The sequence below is a fragment of the Salvelinus sp. IW2-2015 genome, linkage group LG26 (assembly GCF_002910315.2).
Source record: "Salvelinus sp. IW2-2015 linkage group LG26, ASM291031v2, whole genome shotgun sequence".
NCBI classification, from domain to species: Eukaryota; Metazoa; Chordata; class Actinopteri; order Salmoniformes; family Salmonidae; genus Salvelinus; species Salvelinus sp. IW2-2015.
Window position 1 is genome coordinate 47,774,853 of NC_036866.1, and position 25,634 is coordinate 47,800,486.

General features: G+C 40.3%; 1 protein-coding gene and 1 long non-coding RNA gene across 8 annotated transcripts in view; both read left to right on the plus strand.

Moving 5' to 3' along the window:
• The window catches only part of LOC111952472 (membrane-associated guanylate kinase, WW and PDZ domain-containing protein 2), a 289,912-nt gene that overhangs the window by 72,695 nt on the left and 191,583 nt on the right, over positions 1-25,634 (plus strand). The window lies entirely within an intron of this gene.
• LOC111952474 (uncharacterized) lies at positions 7,550-9,376 on the plus strand. Its single transcript, XR_002875740.2, has 4 exons — positions 7,550-8,468; positions 8,575-8,650; positions 8,761-8,836; positions 8,953-9,376. It is a non-coding gene; the product is annotated as an uncharacterized lncRNA (long non-coding RNA).

The following is a 25,634-nucleotide window of genomic DNA, read 5'->3' on the forward strand; positions in this document are numbered from 1 at the left end:
ATGAAATATCACATTTACTTAAGTATTCAGACCCTTTACTCAGTGGGATGGCGCCCATGAGGCCATCGTAGAGGTGTGTACACGTGAGGGACGCTCTCCCTAAGGGGGTAATGCAAAGACCTTAACCCAACACCTAGCGACCTCGACAAGCGGTTCAGACCTCTTGGCGTAATGATTAAGGTATTGGCTTGACAGTCGCTGAACCAGGGGCTACCCCCAGAATTCGCTGCACTATCCCCAGCAAGATTTCAGGTGGTAGCTCAACGCTTTATGCTACTAGGCCTACAGGCCCTCAACTAAATAACCCACCTTGTGCTATTCCTGAACTTTAGCCTCGGTGTTAAGCTGTGACAATTTCATATCACAATCAATATAGTTTACCTGTAGATGAATTCCAGCCATTTCCTGAGAGGTTTGTGAGATCTGTAGAAAATAGATCCATGGCGAACAGAGAGATGCTTTGTTTTCTGTGTCTTTTGACAAAACCTATGTTTTTTAACTTATATTTTTACCTAAAAACATCTGACATATCGATTAACAAATTTAAAATGATTGTAGAAAATACATGTTAGTCCTATCGTATAGGCTTTATCGTGTGTTGTATTTTTTTTTTTTACACAATCAAGCTAAGTTACTACTCCTAACAGTCACATAGCTAACTAGGCCTACACTATGCCTAACAGTCACAACTTTATGTACTTTTGTGACATTGTTATTAATTAATATAATGAATAAAATCATCAAAAGTGCTAACAAATGACAAATTAGCCCATTAGCTTAATTTGAGTGAGCCATAAAGGTTAAAAGCTAGGCTAATTGTCTGACTTTTTTAAAAATTAGGCTAGCAAGTCACACCATGATCAACAGTAAAAACTTACCACTGTAAGCCAGTCCTGTTTTATTTTTTATTTTTTTTATTTCACCTTTATTTAACCAGGTAGGCTAGTTGAGAACAAGTTCTCATTTGCAACTGCGACCTGGCCAAGATAAAGCATAGCAGTGTGAACAGACAACACAGAGTTACACATGGAGTAAACAATAAACAAGTCAATAACATGGTAGAAAAAAAGAGAATCTATATACAATGACACTGTACAATCACATTCGCAATCTACATTATGGGCATTGGGCTTTCGTTTTAAGCAATCCCTTTTTTTTTTGCATCCGTTTTGCTCGTTCACAGTTGCTTTTAAAATGGTTCTTTTTTCTAATACATTTCTGGACTCTTTATCGTCGTGATGAAGCTAATTAGATACCAGACACAAATGTATCTTACTGCGATACAAGTTGGATCTATTTCAACATCTGCTATTTCAACATCTAGTCCGGATCCATAAACCTCACCTAGCCCGGTGTCCAAATGTACAACAGGCAAAAAACCTGGTGCAGTTTTTGATTTCTGGAGTTTGGCCAGAACAGGGTGCATGGAACGCCTATCAATCCAATCATTTAAAATGATTGTTCAAATTGATAATATAATATTATTTTCGATGTTTCAATTTCTCAATTTTCTGATCCACTTGCTAAATTCAATAACAGTCTAGCCTATAAACTGAGTTCCAATTTTTCAACTTCAAATGTTTAATATAGCTTTCGTTATTCTTTATTTTATTTTTATTTAGGCTACCTTGTGTAGTTTGAAAAATGAACGTGTGCGGTAGGAAAACTGGGTAATTCAAGTGGACGCTAGAGGCTACAGTGCAGAGACCCTGTTCATCCAAAGTGGTTAGTGAATGTGGATCCTCTGGATGTGAAATCACACACACACACACACACACACACACACACACACACACACACACACACACACACACACATCAACTTACCGCCATGCAACTTTTGACTATGCATACTCTTCTATCAGCCATGGTGCGTTATGCACAGCGAAATTAAGCAACTTGACCTGGTGTGTGTGTGTGGAAGCTGCCTGCGGCTGCCACTACGAGTGCAAGCTGATGAATAATAACAAGTATTTAATTCAGTGTTGGCCACAAAATGTATCATACCCATCATGTTTTTGCTATATTAAGAAGTTTATTTTGGATGTAATAGGCTATAGGTTACTTGGGTTTAACAGATGCCTATACCTTTGTCTTGTTTATGGTGTACTAGGTGGTAACTAGATCATGCTTAGGCGAAAAAACTATAAAGGGAAATAAGTGGCTACATTTGACATTTTTAGAGTTATTTCATGAAATGTTGTTTTTAGAAAAGGGCGTTTTGTTTTAAGTACCGGGGTACTCAACTCGGTTCAATAGTAATCCAATCAGTCAGTGACGTATCGGTAAAAGCGCGAAACTGAAAATCATTTGCAGTGGTGATTTTAGCATGTAGATCTTGGTGGGGAAAACAAAGATTTTTTTAATTGCACTATAACGGTGACAAATGGTGTACACAAACTGTTAGATCCTACATAAAGCTGTCCCAACAGCAGAGTCTCAACAGCAGTCCCAACACCTTACCACTGCTACTCCTGGCTATCAGCAGAGCCTTGTCTGGCAGCGAAACAGTTAATTCAGCCAGTTAATTCAGCCAGTTTTTAAAAAACACAGCTGATATGGCTGACTTGCTTAAACAAATGTGGTTTCTACTAACAATTGAGATGTACAAACTATGGCATATGGGGACGACAAGTGGATAAGAGGCAATCCGTAATTTTGATTAAGACATTAATGAGCGAGCTAGGACAGACGTAGTCAATATAACTATTTGTTTAGCACTTTTGAAATGTACAGCGACAGAATTCAGAACATGGACCATTCTTACAGTGTTCTTCCTGTACACCAAGTCAGAACCGTAGGATAAATAAAGGGGGGAAAATAGACCAAATTATTAAGGTGAGGCACATGGGCTACTAATAGCTTACTACACAACATACTCTTAGTAATACTTTCTTAGCTACAGTATACATATTTCCCTGGCATATTACATAATTTATGCAGGAGCATACAATATATTTTTGGACTCACCTTGTTGTGCTGTGCTCTCTTGAACAGGAAGGTGGCGCGGCCGTCCTTCGTGGGCAAATTTTGGCATCAAAGTCTGGCATTCTCTGGATTTATGGTGCTTTCAAGACAACTGGGAACTCTGAAAAAATCAAGGTCGAATCATGATGACGTCAGTGAACTAGCTCTAGAAAGAGGCCCGAGTTCCCGATTTACAATTCCGAGTTGGATTACCATTCAAAAAGCCTATAATGGAATATCGAAGGACATTCAAGCTTTCTTTAATAGTAGTAGGCACTAAAGCTTGTGGTGATCGGTTGCATGTTATGGAGCCTATCTACAATTATATTGTCGGTTCCCGACGGGTTCGGGTTAAGATACGAATAGGCAAACATAGTTTACGATGCATGGAAACGGATAATCTAAAACACAACATTTGAATAATCAAACCATTATTCTGTTTCTCGTTATTCAATATTTCCGTTAGACACTGCAAACAAAAAAGCTAACTTTTTAGCCTATGTGTTTTTTTAAATGTCAGATTCAAATCAAATGAATGAGGAATGACCCTTTTCTCATTTTTTATCTTGTCATCTAATAAGTATTAATTGGCCAAAAGTTACCCCTACAGGTCCTTTTTTTAAAATAATGCATCCTATAGGCTAATTACTATTTTGCCCCTGTCAGTTTCCCCCAAAAATGTAAACATTTTTCTATATAGACCAATCACAAGCTTTTAAATTAGAATTTTTCCTCAGCGAGTCATTTTGCTCCATGCAGTGAATGTGATTGTAAAAGGTAGGTCAAGGTATGCTAATAAAGTGACATTTCCCAAAAACATGATTACTTGTAGCGAACAGTAAAGTTAATTTTTGAATTTTCATTTTACAGAAATGGTCAAATCAGTCATAATTTTAGCTAGCTAACTTGCAATGGTAGCTAGCTTATTTACGTTGTTTGCTGACTTGCTTTGCAAGCTACCTAGCTAGCTAGCTAACAGAAAACCTTATCATAGTAGCTAGGTAGGGAGACTCACACAATTAGTTTACCATTAATAACGGTGTTATCCAATGTCATCATTGTATACCAAATGTGACTCAAGTAAATTATTCTCGCTAGCTACTTAGTTATCATAGATACATGTACAATCTTGATATTATGGTATTTCAATATATTTGGTGGTCATGTTACTGTAAGTAACGTTACAGGGCTGGCTGTGTTAGCTGTAGCTAACGTTAACTAGCTAACTGTTCAAAAATTCAAAATAAGCTTGCCCATATAGCACGAATTTGTATTATACCGTTAGCTGGCCAAATAACTTGTAGCCTACTAACTGTTAGCTAGTTAACTGTTAGTAAATCAAGAACATTGTATTTTTTATAACCACGTGTAACGATGTGACACGCTATGCATTGCAGCCAGGAGATTACATTTTGGTAGTGCAATTAAATTGCATTCAGTGGAAATATGTTTTACATTCACTCCATTTAGATGCAATCAAAATGTATTTGATTTAAAGCAATATCCATGTGACATAGACTTCTTTGAAAATTACAGAATGGATCCTTGGCGGAAGAAGGAGCGCCAAGAAAAGATGAACACACGCAAGGCAGGTTGCACAGGCCAGTGGCACCATCTGCTGTTCAATTGCTTTGGCAGGGTGAGTATTTATTTTTTCCATGTTATCTGTGAGATATTGTCCTTTGATTAAATGATTAATATTAGTGATACAGTGAATTATAAGTGAAATAATCTGTCTGTAAACAATTGTTGGGAAAATTACTTGTGTCATGCACAAAGTAGATGTCCTAACTGACTTGGCAAAACTATAGTTCGTTAACAAGAAATTTGTGGAGTGGTTCAAAAACGAGTTTTAAGGACTCCAACCTAAGTGTATGTAAACTTCCGACTTCAACTGTATCAACTTTATTTAAAGTTTAAAAGTAATAAACAATCAAAGCAAAAAAGCCACTTTTGCGTCATACTTACACTAAAGTCTGTCCATGTTTGGTTTTGAGCTATGATGTCCTCTGCTGTCAAAGTGTCTTGTCCAACAACAGCAACCCATTGTTTTTGATGTCCCGTTTCTGGTGACACTGTCTTCTGGCTGTGCCGGGGTGGAAATGATAACAGTACATGGTCAAGATGTTCAAACGTTCATAGATGACCAGCAGGGTTAAATAATAATAATCACAGTGGTTGTAGAGGGTGCAACAGGTCTGCACCTCAGGAGTAAATTACAGTTGGCTTTTTACAGCCAATCATTCAGAGTTAGAGAAAGCAGGTGCGGGAGAGAGAGAGAGAAAGCCGAAAACAGGAAGTCCGAGACAAGGGTAGCACGTCTGGTGAACAGGTCAGGTTTCCATAGCCGCAGGCAGAACAGTTGAAACTGGAGCAGCAGCATGACCAGGTGGACTGGGGACAGCAAGGAGTCATCAGGCCAGGTAGTCCTAAGGCATGGTCCTAGGGCTCAGGTCCTCAGAGAGAAAGAGAGAGAGAGAATTAGAGGGAGCATACTTAAATTCACACAGGACACTGGATAAGACAGGAGAAATACTCCAGATATAACAGACTGACCCTAGCCTCCCAACACACAAACTATTGCAGCATAAATACTGGAGGCTGAGACAGGAGGGGTCGGGAGACATTATGGCCCCGTCCGATGATACCCTCCGACAGGGCCAACCAGGAAGGATGTAACCCCACCCACTTTGCCAAAGCACAGCCCCCACACCACTAGAGGGATATCTTCAAACCACCAATTTACTACCCTGAGACAAGGCCGAGTACAGCCCACCAAGATCTACCCCACGGCACGAACCCGAGGGTGTCGCCAACCCGGACAGGAAGTTCACATCAGTGACTCAATCCACTCAAGTGACGCACCCCTCCTAGGGACGGCATGGAAGAGCACCAGTAAGCCAGTGACTCAGCCCCCATAATAGGGTTAGAGGCAGAGAATCGCAGTGGAGAGAGGGGAACCGGCCAGGCAGAGACAGCAAGGGCGGTTCGTCGCTCCAGTGCATTTCCGTTCACCTTCACACCCCTGGGCCAGACTGCACTCAATCATAGGACCTACTGAAGAGATGAGTCTTCACTAAAGACTTAAAGGTCGAGACCGAGTCTGCGTCTCTCGCACAGATAGGCAGACCATTCCATAACAATTTAGCTCCAAAGGAGTAAGCCCTGCCTCCAGCTGTTTGCTTAGAAATTCTAGGGACAATAAAGAGGCCTGCATCTTGTTCTCCAGCTGTATCCACTGAAATAGCGGTGGGTGAGCAAGGTTCAAGGCACGAGAGCAGGGGGCACGGGATGGGCCGCAGAGCCGCGCACGGAAGACGGACCTAGCCCATGGGGAAAGGAGGAGGTAACACAGAGCAACACTTCAAGGGGCACTGCACTAATAATGGCGCTGACTAGGGAAACGTTCCCGTTTTTCTTAGTGCCAGTCTACACGGAATGCCCCTTAGATATGAATTCGGAGGGCAGATATGATTAAATATTAAAGCATTAGACCTCTCACTAAAGGCGTCACACAAAAGTTATAATTAAATCCGAATTGGATTTAACGAAAAATTTAGTGAAAAGCACACATTTGTAAATCCCAAACACTAAAAGTAATTGGAAAGGTAGATACAAATTATTTGTGACATTGTGGTTACAAAAAAGAATGTAACCAAGATGCTGTGTTTTTATTTACATTACTGATGGACAGCTGGTGGCATTTTGAAAACAGGTTTTCAAACACTTGTAGCCCGATTAGCAGGACAATGGACTCTTTATAGCCCGGCTACTGTAGGTGTGAAAGTCACAACTTTCCAGTTCTCCTCACACTCCACCCTGGTAACACAGCTGCTTATCTAAAAATGACATTGCGACCAAAGAGAACTGGTGAAAGTCAAAGCAAACAAACATGTGTTTTCTATTTATTTATTTTTTGCATCATCTTTGCAATGCAAAAGAAAGGCCATACATTTACCTAGGAAGCTGGGTGTAATTGTGATGTTGTCCACAAGAGGGTGGCAGTGTATGTGCAAAGTTTCAGACTGATACGTTCAAGAATGAGAGCTCAACATAATATTTTGTATCAAGTCTCCCAGGTGTCCCTCACGAGTTTGCCCAGATGTACACAAGTGGCCGAATTGGTCACTTGATACATTTCCAAGTACATAACTATAGTGAACATACAAAAATGCTATGGTAATAAAACATTTAAGTTTACACTTAAATGGTCAAACGAGCAGTCAAGGAATCCCTGGAGGAACTGCTTTCGAGAGAAATTAATTTTGACTTTACAAACAAAAAAATAAAAAAATAAACCCTCAGGGTTTCCGTTAGGATGGAATGGAAAATATAGTGCTGTACAACGGGAGGAAGGAGTAGGCTGTCCTTGTAAATAAGAATTTGTTCTTTTTAACTAGTAAAATAACGGTTACACTAAGAGCATAACATTTCTGCACCCTCATTTTGTAATTCTTGTCTAACCAATACCCAAAAGGAGATAAAGTGAAAATAAAAATCAAATTGATTTATCAAGACCTGTCCCCATGCTTGCCTCAGAGCAGCGTGAAACGTTGCTAAAGTAGTTGTAGGCTTTTGCTTCTAACTTCAATATGCTCTTTAAATATATAAGACCTACACCATTTTTTAACAGCACATTACTCAACACAAGTGAGACTCATTTCACCTATGGTAGGCCTACAGTATATCAATTTTCTTTTCCCAATGATGTGACTCTCCGCCAATAATTACATTTTTTGGAGGGCTCTAAATTAATCTCTAAGGGGCATTTTCCATTAGGATCTGTGAGAATATCTAAGGGGCTTTTATATCATTCTAAATTAATTAAATAATAATAATAACCGCTTTGTTTAAAAAGTAACAATATTTTCGAGGTTTCCTTTTCATCTAACCTAGAGTGAGCTAGGAAAAAGGCAATTCTTGAACACGGGGTGAGACATTCTCACTAATTTGTAAATAAAGCCAGTTTGTTATTTCGAATTATTTATTTCTGGAGAAACCTAACTTTGTCATTTAGCAGACATCACTTGCTTATATTCATGAAGATGATGAGCGATTGGCAAAGGCAATCTGTAATCTGCTGGCATCACGACACGAGGTCGACATCGCTCTAATTACAGGCAGAAGACAGTTGAAGAAACTTGCGTGGACTTGGGAAAGGTTCGGTAAATTTTTTTTTATTTATATATTTTTTTAAATGATCAGAACATTAACCATGTGTGTTCGCTTGTTTTGTACTGTTCTGTAGTTTCGACCCAATGATTCGTCTGACAAACAAAGAACTTTGCGTCCTGCAGGCCCAGGCATGGATCAAAGCTGGCGAGACATTTGATAATGTCATCTTCACAGACAAATCACCCGTGGCCTTTGAGCAATTTGCTCAAAATTGCTACAGAAAAAAAGGAAGAAGATCAAGCAAGCCGAGTCCCAAGCATCCGCTCAAACTCCATGTGTGGGGGGCAATTTCTCGCCAGGCACGAGGCCCATATTGGATTTTTGATGGTAAGTTTGGCTATTTACATAGCAAAAGTTACATTAAAATATTGTAGCCTACACCTTACGGACTGTTATGTGTTCCACAATATTTCACTCTTGCCTCCTTTTTCAGATATCATGGCTCGAGATTTCTTTGAGGAACATGACGGTCAGAGAGGTGTTTCTCGGTACACATAATTTCTTTCAAGGTAGGATTATAGCAATATTTACGTTTAGGCCTATTTACATGTGTATTTCTATTATTGTACCTAATTTTTACTTGTTAGGCTAAATGTATTTTTTTCTTCTCCAAATGCAGACAATGACCCAAAACACATTGCCACCTGGGTTTGCATTGCAAATGAGGCCATAAACTGGGTCAAGACACCAGCAGAGTAAGTAGACCTTTATGTAGTAAAATAAAGGTAAAATAAAAATAAATAAAAGACCTACAACACCTTCGGTAGGCCTACAGTATATCTAAAAATATTTTTTTCATCTCTACATGTAGGTCTCCTGATTTAAACCCGATCGAACTTGTTTGGCATCAACTGAAAACATTCATCCGTAACTCTGCCAAGCCGACAGGCAAAGATGAACTGGTCAAGGCCATCAAGATGTTTTGGCTAGCGAAATTGACGATACAACAATGCAACAAATACATTGATCATCTCAGCCTGGTTTTACCTGTGGTCGTGGAGCTGGGTGGAAGTGCGACTAAAATGTGGTTAATATAAACATCCGCATTTGAATGTCTTTTTTCTCGTTATTTTATTAACAAAAGCATAAAGATGTTGATGAACAAATACTGCACTGCTGTTTTGAGTTAGAAAGGTAACACTTTAGAGTACTTAAGCATCGAATACATTGCAAGTTGAGGGATTTTCACAACAGTAGCCGTGTTATAAAAAGTATATTGTCCTTTTAATAGGAAACATTTGCATGATGGGCTACACCTGCTACATTTGGGATGTCTTCACTATTATTCTACAATGTAGAAAATAGTAAAAATATAGAACAATCCTGGAATGAGTAGGCATGTCCAAACTTTTGACTGGTACTTGCTTAATTAATTTGATTAATATTATGGTGTTTCTATTCCATGAAAATGAAAAACCTTCTGGGTTTCTGTAAGGATGGAACGGAAAATATGGCGCTGTACAACGTGACGTCGGCAGTACAGTACTGGGCTATTTAGCTAAAGAATTCCTGTATCGTGCGAATGGGAGACCAGTTGCAATTGTGAGTAGCCCTAATAAAAAAAATCCTACTTCTATTCGGCTGTTAAGCCCCATCGCTTACCTCAGCCAGTTAAGTTATTTTATATACAGTGGGGAGAACAAGTATTTGATACACTGCCGATTTTGCAGGTTTTCCTACTTACAAAGCATGTAGAGGTCTGTAATTTTTATCATAGGTACACTTTAACTGTGAGAGACGGAATCTAAAACAAAAATCCAGAAAATCACATTGTATGATTTTTAAGTAATTAATTTGCATTTTATTGCATGACAAAGTAAGTATTGATCACCTACCCAACCAGTAAGAGATTCCGGCTCTCAACAGACCTGTTAGTTTTTCTTTAAGAAGCCCTCCTGTTTCCCACTCATTACCTGTATTAACTGCAACTGTTTGAACTCGTTACCTGTATAAAAGACACCTGTCCACACACTCAATCAAACAGACTCCAACCTCTCACACATGGCCAAGACCGAAGAGCTGTGTAAGGACTATCAGGGATAAATTGTAGACCCTAACACAAGGCTGGGAATGGGCTACAGGACAATAGGCAAGCAGCTTGGTGAGAAGGCAACAACTGTTGGTGCAATTATTATGAAAAAAAAATGGGAAGAAGTTCAAAGATGACGGTCAATCACCCTGGTCGTGGGGCTCCATGCAGATCTCACCTCGTGGAGGCATCAATGATCATGAGGAGAGCGTGAGGGATTCCGCCCAGAACTACACCGGCAGGACTGGTCAATGTACCGGAAGAGAGCTGGGACCCGCACAGTCTCAAAGCAAGCCATTAGACACACACTACACCACGCGCGTCATGGATGTAAAATCCCGTGGCAGCGCGGCCAAGGTCCCCCTGCTCAAGCGCGCGCATGGCCAGGCCCGTCTGAAGTTTTGCCAAGGTTAGGTAATGGCGAGCATGTGAGGTCGTCGCGGAGATTGTGAGGTGATCCAGCAGGGGAGCGAGATGGGGGAAGAATGTGGGTTCATGAGGGTGTGTGTGTGTCGGCAGGTTTGGTAGTGTGATTGTGGGGGACGTTAGGGGTAGCTGGGTAGATTTTGGCGTGGCTAGTATCGTTGTGTGCTTGAGTGTGAGTAATTGCTCCAAAATAGAGGCTTTTTGGTCTACAAAGCTCCACTCGCCGTGTTTGGAGCAGAGAGCAAGTGATGAGTGACAGACGTCCCGCAGTAAGTGAACGTACCTCAAGTCGCAAAATCGCTGTGCAAGAGACAATGGAGGTGTGAGAACACGTTGGAGTAGATTTCGTTTGTTTAGGATTGGGGGGCAGTTGCGTATTGATTGGTAGGTGCGGCTGGAGTAGGGAGTCGACAGGACTCGGGAGCGCCTGCATACAGGAGTGAATTGGAGAGAGGTGGGGATGCGCTAGTGGAGGAATGTGGAGGCACTGGCATATGGTCGGAGTCTGGGGCACGCATGTCGTTGAGCCAACAACCCTCTCTTCCTCAGTCGACATATGAGCATGTGGCGAAGGTACATGGGCGATTCGTATGGCAGGGGACGGTGCTTTGCAAGGATGGTGTAGGGTGGCTCTTTGCTGTACGAGGGAGGAGTGACTGCCAGAGCTGTACTTGCTGGCAAACAGACAGCCAGGGCAACTAAGGAGTGGCTCCTGGAGATAGTGAGAAGAGCGCGGCAGAATAGATCTGCGTAGGTGCGGATGCTCTCTCTAGATACGGTGTGTTCCCTTGGCGAGGTGGCTGCTATAGTGACCGCAGTCTGCCGACTCGACCTGGACGCCTTCATTGAATAGGAATTAGCACGGTAGTCTTGGATGGAGGGGGAGCTGAAGCAGTCGGTATTGCGCAGCCGACAGCGCCGCAGAAACCTGAGCGGAGAGAGCTGCCTGGGAGAATCGTGCTTCGGTGTAGGAGAAGGAGAGGGGATGTTCCAAGGAAAATCGGCGCCTGCTGCAGGTTGTGTGCAACCTGGTCAAGAGATACAGCAACGTAATCGATTTTGTGAATATTGCAAACAAGGCTTTCTGTACCAAATATTAAGTTCTGCTTTTCTGATGTATCAAATACTTATGTCATGCAATAAAATGCAAATTAATTACTTAAAAATCATACAATGTGATTTTCTCGATTTTTGTTTTAGATTCCGACTCTCACAGTAGAAGTGTACCTATGATAAAAATGACAGACCTCTACGTGCTTTGTAAGTAGGAAAACCTGCAAAATCGGCAGTGTATCAAATACTTGTTCTCCCCACTGTAGGTCTAGGCTCCTAAGAAATATACTCCATTTAAGCAAATAGACTCCAATTAAGCCCTCTTGTTGTTTGTAAAGTCAAATTAAAATGAAGATTATTGTTGAAATGAATTGCTCGACTGGTGTAGGTTTTCTCCATCTGTTGGTGTGCAACACTTGCATAACAAGTTATCTATATTTTCGGCACAAGTCACTGTTCACCTCTTATTGACTGCGCTGCGGTTGCCGGCAGTTGTTTTTTAAATTGAACCTTTATTTAACTAGGCAAGTCAGGTAAGAACAAATTCTTATTTATAATGAAGGCCTACCCCGGCCAAACCCGGATGACGCTGGGCCAATTGTGCACCACCCTATGGCACTCCCAATCACGGACGGATGTGATACAGCCTGAATTCCAACCAGGGACTGTAGTAAAGCCTCTCGCACCAAGATGCAGTGCCTTAGACCGCTGCGCCACTCGGGAGCCATGACCAATATCTATATATTTTTCTGAACATATGGAAAGATGGTACAAATTCTTTTTTGGGGGGGTTCACACCTAGCTCAAGTTGGGGGGGTGTTTCACACCTAGCTTGGCTATTAGACAATTCTTTAGTAAAGGTTGAATAGTCAATTGTTCAGCTAATAGCCCATCCTGCTACACTTGTGAAAAACGAATAATAATACATTTTCTCCTTTCCACATGTTGAAGATTCCAATTGATAAAGTGTTTTTAGCCACAATCGGCCCCAACCCCAATTAATACATTTGTGCACAGTCGATTGCATACCGGGCTAGAATGTTGAGGGTTCGAAACCTGCTCCCTGCTTGTTTCATAACAACATTATTATGCTAGTCTGAGAGTAAATAGCCTGGATTGTTACTCCCATCTCATTCCTGCTCTCTTCCACGCGTCATTCTCTGCCCGAGTGGCTCGCTTGTGGGCGTGCTGGTAGGATGTACTGTTTTTTATTCTGTATATATGAATTACAAATCAGCCTTTACTTAAATCATGTTTCTAGTCTATTGCATAGTTATAATGTGTAATCATTGATGTCCCAGGAGCAGGAGTGGTTAACACTGCTGAGGTGTGTAATTGTAATACATACATGCAGACACAGAATCATTCAAAGAATGGAGTTTGATACACCTTGTATTGGATATGACTGAAAAAATACTTGCTAGATAGCCATTTTGTAAATTAACTTTATGACAAAAAGATATGCACAATCGTTTGTCTCTTCGTTAACTAATATATTCCTCTTAATTGTACATTTTTTGCTTGACTCGTTATGATGTTATAATTACTTAAAGGAACCACTGTACAAGTGAAGAAAATTGAAATTCAACGGTAACACCGAATCTATAGTGGCAATAATATTATTATAATTATAATAGTTTTAGAAACTTTAGAGTGTTTTGTATCCAAATCTACCAATTATATGCATATCCTAGCTTCTGGGCCTTAGTAACAGGCAGTTTACTTTGGGCACGCTTTTCATCCGGACGTCAAAATACTGCGTCCTAGCCCAAAGAGGTTTTAACATACAGAGCGCTCAGCTTGGTATAAATGACCTCTGTGAAAAGTAATTTTGCCACATATTCATGTCATGTTGGATAAAAACAAGTGACTGACATAACTGGACTGGACTTCTGAAGTGCTTCGCTGTTTGGGAGCCTCCTGATGTTAGCGAATTTGAGTTCCTACCAGCCAAAGAGAGCGGTTGAAGCTATAGACTTTCTCTATTCTCTATTGCGGGTGGTTACTGTTTTTGTTTCCATTATTGTTCAAACCCATCTGTCAGAGTTTGTTCACAAATATGTATAATGGTGCATCATTTTTTCCCCCATATATTGAATTAGGAGTTTAATTTAATTTCTTATTTATTTAATCATACACTTATCCATACCTTCTATATGACAAAGGTTTTTAATGAACCGTGAGCTCATCGTGATGTCGTTAACTTCTTATGGCTGCAATCCCGTTAACAGGATGATATGACAACAGCCAGTGAAAGTGCAGGGCGCCAAATTCAAACAACAGAAATCTCATAATTAAAATTCCTCAAACATACATGTATTTTATACCATTTTAATGGTAATTTTATTGTTAATCCCACCAAAGTGTCCGATTTCAAATAGGCTTTTCAGCGAAAGCACCACAAACGATTATGTTAGGTCACCGCAAAATCACAGACAAACACAGTCATTTTTTCAGCCAAAGACAGGAGTCACAAAAAGCAGAAATAGAGATAAAATGAATCACTAACCTTTGATGATCTTCATCAGATGACGCTCATAGGACTTCATGTTTCACAATACATATGTTTTGTTCGATAAAGTTAGTATTTATATACAAAATCCTCAGTTTACATTGGCGCAATGTTCAGCAATGCCTCCAAAATATCAGAAGAAATTGCAGAGAGCCACGTCAAATAATAAATACTCATCATAAACTTTGATGAAAGATACATGTTTTACATAGAATTAAAGATACACTTGTTCTTAATGCAACCGCTGTGTTAGATTTCAAAAGCACAATATTCAATCATCTGAGAACAGCGTTCAGCCACAAAAGCAAGCCATACAGTTACCCGCCAAATTGTGCAGTCAACAAAACTCATAAAAAGCATTATAAATCTTCACTTACCTTTGCTGATCTTTGTCGGAATGCACTCCCAGGACTCCCACTTCCACAATAAATTTTTGTTTTGTTCGGTAATGTCCATCATTTATGTCCAAATAGCTATTTTTGTTAGCGTGTTTGGTAAACAAATCCAACGTCAGGAAGCGCGTTCACTAAAAGCAGAAGAAATGTCCAAAAGTTCCGTAACAGTCAGTAGAAAAATGTCAAGCGATGTATTGAATCAATCTTTAGAATGTTTTTAACATAAATCTTGAATAACGTTCCAACCGGAGAATTACATTGACTTCAGATGTGCGATGGAACATAGCTCCCTCTCATGTGAACGCGCATGGTCAGAGCATGGTCAGGTCATGATAGACCTGACTAATTCCTGTCTCCTTCGGCCCCACTTCACAGCAGAGGCATCAGCCAAGGTTCTACAGACTGTTGACATCTAGTGGAAGCCGTAGGAAGTGCAAACTCATCCATATCTCACTGTGAATCCAATAGGATCTTGGTTGAAAATCGACCAGCCTCAGAATTCCCACTTCCTGTTTGGATTTTTTCTCAGGTTTTTGCCTGCCATATGAGTTCTGTTATACTCACAGACATCATTCAAACCGTTTTAGAAACTTCAGAATGTTTTCTATCCAATACGAATAATAATATGCATATATTAGCAACTGGGACTGAGGAGCAGGCAGTTTACTATGGGCACCTCAGGGTACCTTTCATTCAAGCTACTCAATACTGCCCCTGCAGCCATAAGAAGTTAAATTCCCATGCTTTGAATTCCGCTATCAAGGGTACCAAATGCTTAGAATACATCAGACGCAAAAAGGTTGATATCGCCTTAATACAAGAAACCCGCCTCAAACATTCTGATATCAATAGATTCCAAAACAGATACTATAAATGTGTTGCTCACTCCTCAGCCGCTAATAAAATGAAAGGTGTTTTAATATTATTTGATAAAAAAGACCATCAGGTTGTTGATGGTTCTGATAATAACGATGAAGGACGTTTCGTATTTGTAACTACGGTTATAAATCACACTAAGATGTGTTTTGCCTCAATATATTGCCCAAACATATCGAATTCTAATTTCCGTAGCTCTATCTCAAAAAGACTATTAGATCTTTCAGAATACCAACTTGTTGTGGGAGGACATTTTAATCTGGTAAGTAATTCTCAGTTAGATAGGTCTCATGTTTCATCTCACTCTCAAACTGATCAGGCTTCTGGTGATCTCATCTCATTTCTGCAGAGCTTAGTATTTTAGACGCCTGGCGTCTAAGGAATTTGACTGTCGAAGATTACACTTTGACATAATACATTTTCACGGATACACTACATATTTGTATCTCCGTATATAAACAGGTGTATTCAGACAACCGAGCTGCTCCCAATAGTAATTTCTGACCATGGAGCTGTCCTGTATAGTATCTTACTTGACAGCTACAAACAGAAAGGTGACAGAAAATGTCGCTTCAACGCAACATTGCTGCAGAATAAGGCATTTTTTACAAAACTTTCAGCAAAGTTGAAAGAATTTGTATTGTTTAATAGAGATACAGCCACATCCCCTCAGTCACTTTGGGAGGTGACAAAATGTTTTCTGAGGGGAAACTGTACCTTGTTTGCCTCACATCTGAACTCAACTCGCAGTAAAAAAAAAAAGTAGTAGATCTGGAAAAACAGATTGCTCTGGTTGAAAATGAGCAGAAACAAAAATGTACAGAGCAAAAGGGGAAGATTTTAACAGCATTAAAACATGAGTATAACACTTTACTACAATCTAAAGCAAAATGTATAATGCATCGCACAAGAGTAACATGCTATTCTGCAGGGGAGAAAGCTAGTAGACTTTTGGCTGCAAGGCTTAAGCAAAATGAGGCGTTTTCTTGTATCAATACAATTCAAACACCAACTGGTAAGATATCACATGACCCAGCAGAAATAAATGATACGTTATGGCAGTTGTATTCCCAATTATATACATTAGAGGCGGATCCTGATCACAGTAAGATGACACACTTCTTATCATCATTGGGCCTTCCCAAACTCGACAGAGAGAAATCTGGATTCTTTGATTCCCCACTTACTCTTGAAGAACTCAGGAATGCATTAACATCTATGAAAAGAGGCAAATCACCAGGACTTGATGGTTTCCCTTCTGAGCTGTTTCTTGAAATATGGGATATTGTTGGGCCACTAATTCTTGGTTCTATCAATCATGCATTAAAACATGGAGAATTCCAGACCAAAACACTTCACTGATTATAGTTTTGTTAAAAAAGGGCAAATCTTATTACAACATAGCTCAAGCTGTTTGCAAAGGTACTTGACATCAGATTAGAACTGCTTGTAGGACAAGCAGCGATCAAACTGGGTTTATAAAGGGTAATTTAGCCTCAGACAATATTAGACGTCTATTCCATATCATAAATGAGTCTGAAAACAACCCAGTCCCTGTTGCACTTTTTAGTTTGGATGCAGAAAAAGCCTTTGATAGGCTAGAATGGAACTATTTATGGTGTGTTTTGGAGGCCTTTGGTTTTGCTTTGGTAAAGGATTTATCTCCATGTTAAAAACATTGTATTCTGCATCCCAAGCAGTTGTGCCGATGGGAAACATTCTATCCAAGTCTTTCTGTCTACAACGTTCTACAACAATACAGAAAAAATGGCGCCGACAGAGATCGTTCTTAGAAAACTATGCAGTAATTTTTTTATGTATTATTTCTTACATTGTTACCCCAGGAAATCGTATTACATACAGCCGGGAAGAACTATTGGATATAAGAGCAACATCAACTTACCAACATTACGACCAGGAATACGACTTTCCCGAAGCAGATCCTCTCTTCGGACCACCACCCAGGACAATGGATCTAATCCCAGCAGCTGACCGAAAACAACAGCGTTGCAGACGGAGCGGTCTTCTGGTCAGGCTTTGGTCACTGCTCCCAAGTATACTACTCGCCAATGTCCAGTCTCTTGACAACAAGGTAGACAAAATTCAAGCAAGGGTTGCCTTCCAGAGAGACATCATTCTCTGGTACATAGAAACATGGCTCTCTCGGGATATGTTGTTGGAATCGGTCCAGTCACCGGGCTTCTCCATGCATCACGCCAACAGAGATAAACACCTCTCTGGGAAGAGGAAGGGTGGGGGTGTATGCTTAATGATTAACAACTCATGGTGTGATCATAACAACACACAGGAACTCAAGTCCTTCTGCTCACCCAACCTAGAATTCCTTACAATCAAATGCCGGCCATTCTACCTACCAAGAGAATTCTCGTCAGTTATAGCTGTGTACATCCTCCCCTCAAGCGAACACCAAGATGGCCCTCAAGGAACTTCACTGGACTCTATGTAGTAAACTGGAAACTATATATCCAGAGCCTGCATTTACTGTAGCTGGGGAATTTAACAAAGCAAATTTGAGATCAATGTTACCTACATTTTATCAGCATATTGATTGCACAACACGTAGGGCTAATGCTCTCGACCACTGCTACTCTAACTTCCGCGATGCATACAAAGCCCTCCCCTGCACTCCCTTCGTCAAATCCGACCACGACGCCATCTTGCTCGTCCCGGCTTATAGGCAGAAACTCAATCAGGATGTACCTGTGACGAGAACCATTCAATGCTGGTCTGACCAATCACCATTTATAAAAAAGTGCATTGGAGATATCACACCCACTGTGACTATTAAAACCTACCCTAACCAGAAACCGTGGATGGATGGCGGCATTCACGAAAAACTGAAAGCGCGATCCATTGCATTTAACCAAGGAAAGAGGTCTTATGATATAGCTGAATATAAAGTGTAATTATTCCCTCCGCAAGGCAATCAAACTAGCGAAATGCCGGTACAGGGACAAGGTGGAGTCGCAATTCAACGGCTCCGACACGAGACGTATGTGGCAGGTTCTACAGGAAATCACGGATACCAACGTCACGCTTCCAAACAAACTAAACACCTTCTTTGTCCAACTTTGAGGATTATACAGTGCCACCGCCGCGGCTCGCTTAACACCCTCTCCTTCTCAGTGGCTGACGTGAGTAAAACATTTAAACACGTTAACCCTCGCAATGCTGATGGCCCAGACGGCATCCCTAGCCGTGTCCTCAGAGCATGCGCAGACCAGCTGGCTGGTGTGTTATTTAATTAATTGAAATGCATTCCAGGTGACTACCTCATGAAGCTGGTTGAGAGAATGCCAAGAGTGTGCAAAGATGTCATCAAGGCAAAGGGTGGCTACTTTGAAGAATCTGAAATATATATATTTGGATTTGTTTAACACTTTTTTGGTTACTACATGATTCCATGTGTGTTATTTCATAGTTTTCATGTCTTCACTATTATTCTACAATGTAGAAAATAGTACAAATAAAGAAAAACCCTGGAATGAGTAGGTGTGTCCAAACTTATGACTGGTACTTTAAATGTAATGATAAGTAACATGAACATACTGATTACAAGTAGGCAATGGTTTAATTGAATGGTTTACCTTGTGGTAGGTTTTGTAGGCTTTGACACTCTTATGTAGGTGTCATAACCAGCCATAAAATAACACAACATATGTCACAACAGGTCTAAAAATATGGAATTACAGTGTTATGACAATATTGACAGGTTATGGCAATTTATGTCACCTGTTATAACATGGTTATGATTGCATCATGACTCTATGCGTCAAATGAAGTGTTACCGAAATATAACAAGCTGGTATTTAAAAACACTTCTGTCATTTCACTACATTTTGGAACATTGCTGCGGGGACTTGCTTCTTTCAGTCACATGAGCATTAGTGAGGTCGGACACAGATGTTGGGCGATTAGGCCTGGCTTGCAGTCGGCGTTCGAATTCATCCCAAAGGTGTTCGATGGGGTTGAGGTCAGGGCTCTGTGCCGGTATCTTTCATACAAATCTTAACCTTGTGACCCATTCTATATATCTGTTGTTCGTCATGTAGGTTGTGTCATGGAAAATTGCAAGATTATGTTATAGTGCTTGTAAAATTATATTATAATCTTTGTATTGCATTGGAATGGTTGTTTTATTCGACAGAATAGAGGATTCTGTCGACTATTGTGTGTGTGTGTTCCACTGAGAATGGGCCTCTATGAGATAGCACTGACAGAGGAGATTTACGATGTCTTTGGGTAATAAAGCCTAAAGAGAATTCCAGATAGTAAAGGTAATGTTTTTGTGCTATACCGTACCAGGGTGAGACGGGTTCCAGTTCGGAGTAGGAGGGGGCCAGACACTGGTCTTTACAATGAGAACTGTTGACACAGCAGTAACTGTCTGCTATGTTTTATAGATATCTTTCATACAAATCTTAACCTTTGTGAACTGTTCCTAAGATCTGTGGTTCGTCATGTAAGTTGAGAGGGGTGTATCTTGGCTATAAAAGATCTTTGTATTCTTCTGTAGGGACTCTCAAAATTCATTATAGATAGTGAATTGTTGAAAGTCAAAGGCTAAAGCTTAAAGCTCATTAAAGATGAAGTTTAAGTATAACTCTGACTGGTGTGTAGTTTGTAACTCTCCTCATTTGGTAATACAGGAAAATGCCATCACAGTTGAAAGGGGTGTATCTTGGCTATAAAAGACCTTTGTACTTTTGTCTCAGGGCTCTCAACGAATCTATACCGTACCAGGGAGAGATGGTTCCAGTTTGGAGTTGAAGGGACAGACACTGGTCTCTACACAATGAAAACTGTTGACACAGCAGATACTGTCTGCTATGTATTATAGGTATCTTTCATACAAATCTTAACCTTGTGATCCATTCTATATATCTGTTGTTCGTCATGTAGGTTGAAAGGGGTGTATCTTGGCTATAAAAGACCTTTGTACTTTTGTCTCGGGGCTCTCAACGAATCATCTTAGCGTGATTCGTCGACCAGCCATCGCTATTGCAAAGCTCTCACTAATAAAGATTCAGTTCAAGTATAACTCTGACTTGTGTGATAAGTTTGTCTCTCCTCATTTGGTAATAAAGAAATGAACCACCACAAGACTTCCAGGCAGTGTAAGGGCTATTTGACCAAGAAGAAGAGTAATGGAGTTCTGTATCAGATGACTTGGCCTCCACAATCACCCGACCTCAACCCAATTTTGATGGTTTGGGATGAGTTGGACAGCAGAATGAAGGAAAAGCAGCCAATAAGTGCTCAGCATATGTGGGAAGTCCTTCAAGACTGTTGGAAAAGCATTCCAGGGGAAGCTGGTTGAGAGAATGCCAAGAGTGTGCAAAGCTGTCATCAAGGCAAAGGGTGACTACGTTGAAGAATATAAAATCTAAAATATATTTAGATTTGTTTAACACTTTTTTGGTTACTACATGATTCCATATGTGTAATTTCATAATTTTGATGTCTTCAGTATTATTTTACAATGTAGAAAATAGTAAAAATAAAGGAAGATCCTGAAATAAGTAGGTGAGTCCAAACTTTTGACTGGTACTATATGTATAGGGGTAAGGTGACTAGGCATCAGGTTATACACTATACACACAAAAGTACACTGCTTCAAATAAGTGGATTCAGCTATTTCAGCCACACCCGTTGCTGACAGGTGTATAAAATCAAGCACACAGCCATGCAATCTCCATGGACAAACATTGGCATTAGAATGGCCTTACTGAAGAGCTCAGTGTCTTTCACCATCATAGGATGCCACATTTCTAACACGTCAGTTCGTCAAATTTCTACTTTGCTAGAGCTGCCGTGGTCAACTGTAAGTGCTGTGCCCCCATCCACAGCAACCATTCTGAAGTGGGTGCAGTTTGACAGCTTCAAGTTCCTCAGTGTCCAAATCATCAAGGACTTTAAATGGTCCAATCACACACACACAGGATGTTGAAAAGGTTTGGCATGGGCCCTCAAATCCTCCAAAAGTTATACAGCTGCACCATTGAGAACATCTTGACTGGTTGCATCACTGCTCGGTATGGCAACAACACCACCCTCTATCGCAAGGTGCTACAGAGGGTGGTGTGGACAGCCCAGTACATCACTGGGCCGAGCTCCCTGTCATTCAGGACCTCTATATCAGGCGGTGTGAAAGGAAGGCCCGGAAAATTGTTAAGAACTCTAGCCACCTAAGTCATAGACTATTTTCTCTGCTTCCGCACGGCAAGCGGTACCAGTGCATCAAGTCTGACGCTGACAGGCTCCTGAACAGCTTCTATCCCCAAGCCATAAGACTGCTAAATAGCTAACAGAATGGCTACACAAGCCCCTGAAAAAAAATAAAACAGAATGGCTGCACGGACTATCTGACTTAACCCTTGTCTCTATGCACACTCACAGGACTCTACACACTCACGCGCACATATCATGCCCACACATTTATACTGAATCTACACACACGCACACACACTCACATACAATCATCATTTACGCTGCTGCTACAGTATTCCGTTTATCATACACTACATGACCAAATGTATGTGGACACCTGCTTGTCAAACATCTCATTCCAAAACCATGGGCATTAATATGGAGTTGGTCCCTCCTTTGTTGCTATAACAGCCTCCACTCTTCTGGGAAGGCTTTTCACTACATTTTGGAACATTGCTGCGGGGACTTGCTTCCATTCAGTCACAAGAGCATTAGTGAGGTCGGACACTGATGTTGGGCGATTAGGCCTGGCTTGCAGTCGGCGTTCCAATTCATCCCAAAGGTGTTCATTGGGGTTGAGGTCAGGGCTCTGTGCAGGCCAGCCAAGTTCTTCCACACTGATCTCGACAAACCATTTCTGTATGGGGGTCAAAGACGAGACGTAAATTTGGTGTCCGAAGGCCATTCATTTAACATAAAAATATGTATAAATATTATGTTAAATCACTCAACTCTTACCCTTCTTTTGACCCAGAAATATTTGTGTTGCAAACTATTAAATTAAGAGAGTTATTGAGCTCTAAAGTGTCAAAATGTCCTTCACTGTAACTGTCGGGTTAAAATTCAAATGACAGTGTTTGAGTGTTTTTAAAATTTTGAAATTCACCCTAAAAATATAAATTAACACCCATGGCATAATTGTGTTAGTGTTTGCAACAATATATAGAATAATGGGCGAAATACGGTATCTAATTTTTTAATTAAAACTTTAATAACTTTTGCGCTTCATCAATCTCATTCAGTATAACAAAGGTAAAAAGCCATTTTAAAGCATATCATATGATGGTAATCATGTGACAGTGTGTGACATCACAAAGAAGACCCATTGAAGACCCTCTATCAATGTGATGAGGTGAGTAAATCTCTCTGAAATATTTGATGATTTCACCTTTTCACCCTCTAGTAACCTTTGTAACAAAAACGCATGTCCTTCAGTACAGCACAGAAAACATAATTGTAACGTTATTATTTTATAAAAAGCTATATTAAATATGAAAATGAATGATAATCTTTATAGGTCAAGGTCATTACTTTATATAGGTGGCCAAGGAACTGCCTGTTTGTATGAAATCCCGTCCTTCAGTATCACGCTTTTGTCCTTCAGCACAACAAAAGTTTCATGTCATACCACAATGTCACCCGTTATGCTGAACGACAGGAGCCTTGTTATCCCATGTTTTCACTAGTTTATAACATTTAATCATGCAATTCATATTTACTTGTTTGAATACTGAATATTATAATTTTAAACTATTTCATTGCATTTTAAGGTATTTCAATGCACATTATCTTTATACGGTAGATGCCGTTGCCTAATAACGAGAGGGCTGCACGGCACAGCCAAAAGATTAACGCAGATCCCATTGCTAGGGAGGAAAGACTAGCCAGAAGAAATGCATGATATTGTTTCCATGGTTTCATGCTGCTGTCAGCAACAGTTCAATGCTGATTTAATCCTACGTGAATGAAATTATATACAGTATAATGAAGTGGTGTAGTGCACTTATTTTTCAGTGGGTATTGCATATACTCGTTAATCCCCACAATGCTTATCATAGTAGTGGAGGCCTAGTGGAGGTATACACCTTATCAATTAATAAGGCTAATGGAACAGATCTGGGCCTGGTTTCCCAAAAGCATGTTGCATAGTAAAACCCATGATCTTTGTTCTCTCTCTAGTATGGAAGTTCAGCTAGCCTGCACATTTTAAACATCTTATCCTGTTTTTTACACAGTTTTATAACTTAAAAATAGATAAAAGAAAACTACTATTGCAGCTATTAATAATAGTTCATAGGATCATTATTGTTATTGCGGAAGGAATCACATTTTAATCAATATTTGTGGGCCTTCGTTCAGGGTAACAAAATATTGTCATACAGTACTTTGTTTTGTTGACTCAGCGATACAAAAACAAATCTCAAAGGGTGGAGTGAGATATTTTCATAGATTTTACAAGTTTTTCAGTGTAAGGCAGGAAGTTTTTGTAAACAACCAACACATTTTGAGTTGTACCCGTGACACATCAAATATGTGGTATTCAAAATAAAAGAATGTAATTTTTTCTGCGTAGTTATATTTCTGCTCGTCTAAGCATGGATATATAACCTTGTGATTATGAAAAATGGGCATAGAATGACAATAAAAGAAACACTTAGTGTTATACTGAATTACATTTTACTAGGGTATATTCATATGAATCACAATACTGAATTATTAAACTGAATTATTGGCTTTCTTGAATATAACTAATATAAGGGCATACAGTAGGTGACACTCCAATGAACATAAAAAAGCCTTTTAGGGAATTGTAATTGCTGTAAAAAAAGAAAAAAAAGAAAACCTAATAAGTCTTTGACCCACGGACCTCGCTTTGTGCACGGGAGCATTGTCATGCTGAAACAGGAAAGGCCCTTCCCCAAACTGTTGCCACAAATTTGGAAGCACAGAATTGTCTAGAATGTCATTGTATTCTGTAGCGTTAAGATTTCCCCTTTACTGGAACTACGGGGCCCGAACCATGAAAACCGTCCCAGACTATTATTCCGCCTCCCAAACTTAACAGTTGGCACAATGCATTGGGGCAGGTAGCATTCTCCTGGCAATGCCAAACCCAGATTTGTCTATCGGTCTGCCAGATGGTGAAGCATAATTCATCACTCCAGAGAATGTTTTTCCACTGCTGCATAGTCCAATGGTGGCGAGCTTTACACCACTCCAACCGACGCTTAGCATTACGCATGGCGATATTAAGCTTGTGTGTGCGGCTGCCCGGCCATGGAAACCCGTTTCATGAAGCTCCCAACAAACAGTTATTGTGCTGACGTTGCTTCCAGAGGCAGTTTGGAACCCGGTAGTGAGTGTTGCAACCAAGGACAGGCGATGTTTACACGTTTCAGCACTCGGCGGTCCTGTTCTGTGAGCTTGTGTGGCCTACCACTTCGTGGCTGAGCCGTTGTTGCTCTTAGACGTTTCCACTTCACAATAACAGCCCTTACAGTTGACCACGGCAGCTCTAGCAAGGTAGAAATTTTACGAACTGACTTGTTAGAAATGTGGCATCCTATGACGGTGAAAGACACTGAGCTCTTCAGTAAGGCCATTCTAATGCCAATGTTTGTCTATGGAGATTGCATGGCTGTGTGCTTGATTTTATACACCTGTCAGCAACGGGTGTGGCTGAAATAGCCGAATCCACTCATTTGAAGCAGTGTACTTTTGTGTGTATAGTGTATAACCTGATGCTTATTCACCTTACCCCTTTACATATAGTACCAGTCAAAAGTTGGACTCACCTACTTATTTCAGGATCTTCCTTTATTTTTACTATTTTCTACATTGTAAAATAATACTGAAGACATCAAAATTATGAAATTACACATGGAATCATGTAGTAACCAAAAAAGTGTTAAACAAATCTAAATATATTTTAGATTTTAKATTCTTCAACGTAGTCACCCTTTGCCTTGATGACAGCTTTGCACACTCTTGGCATTCTCTCAACCAGCTTCCCCTGGAATGCTTTTCCAACAGTCTTGAAGGAATTCCCACATATGCTGAGCACTTATTGGCTGCTTTTCCTTCATTCTGCTGTCCAACTCTTCCCAAACCATCTCAATTGGGTTGAGGTCGGGTGATTGTGGAGGCCAAGTCATCTGATACAGAACTCCATTACTCTTCTTCTTGGTCAA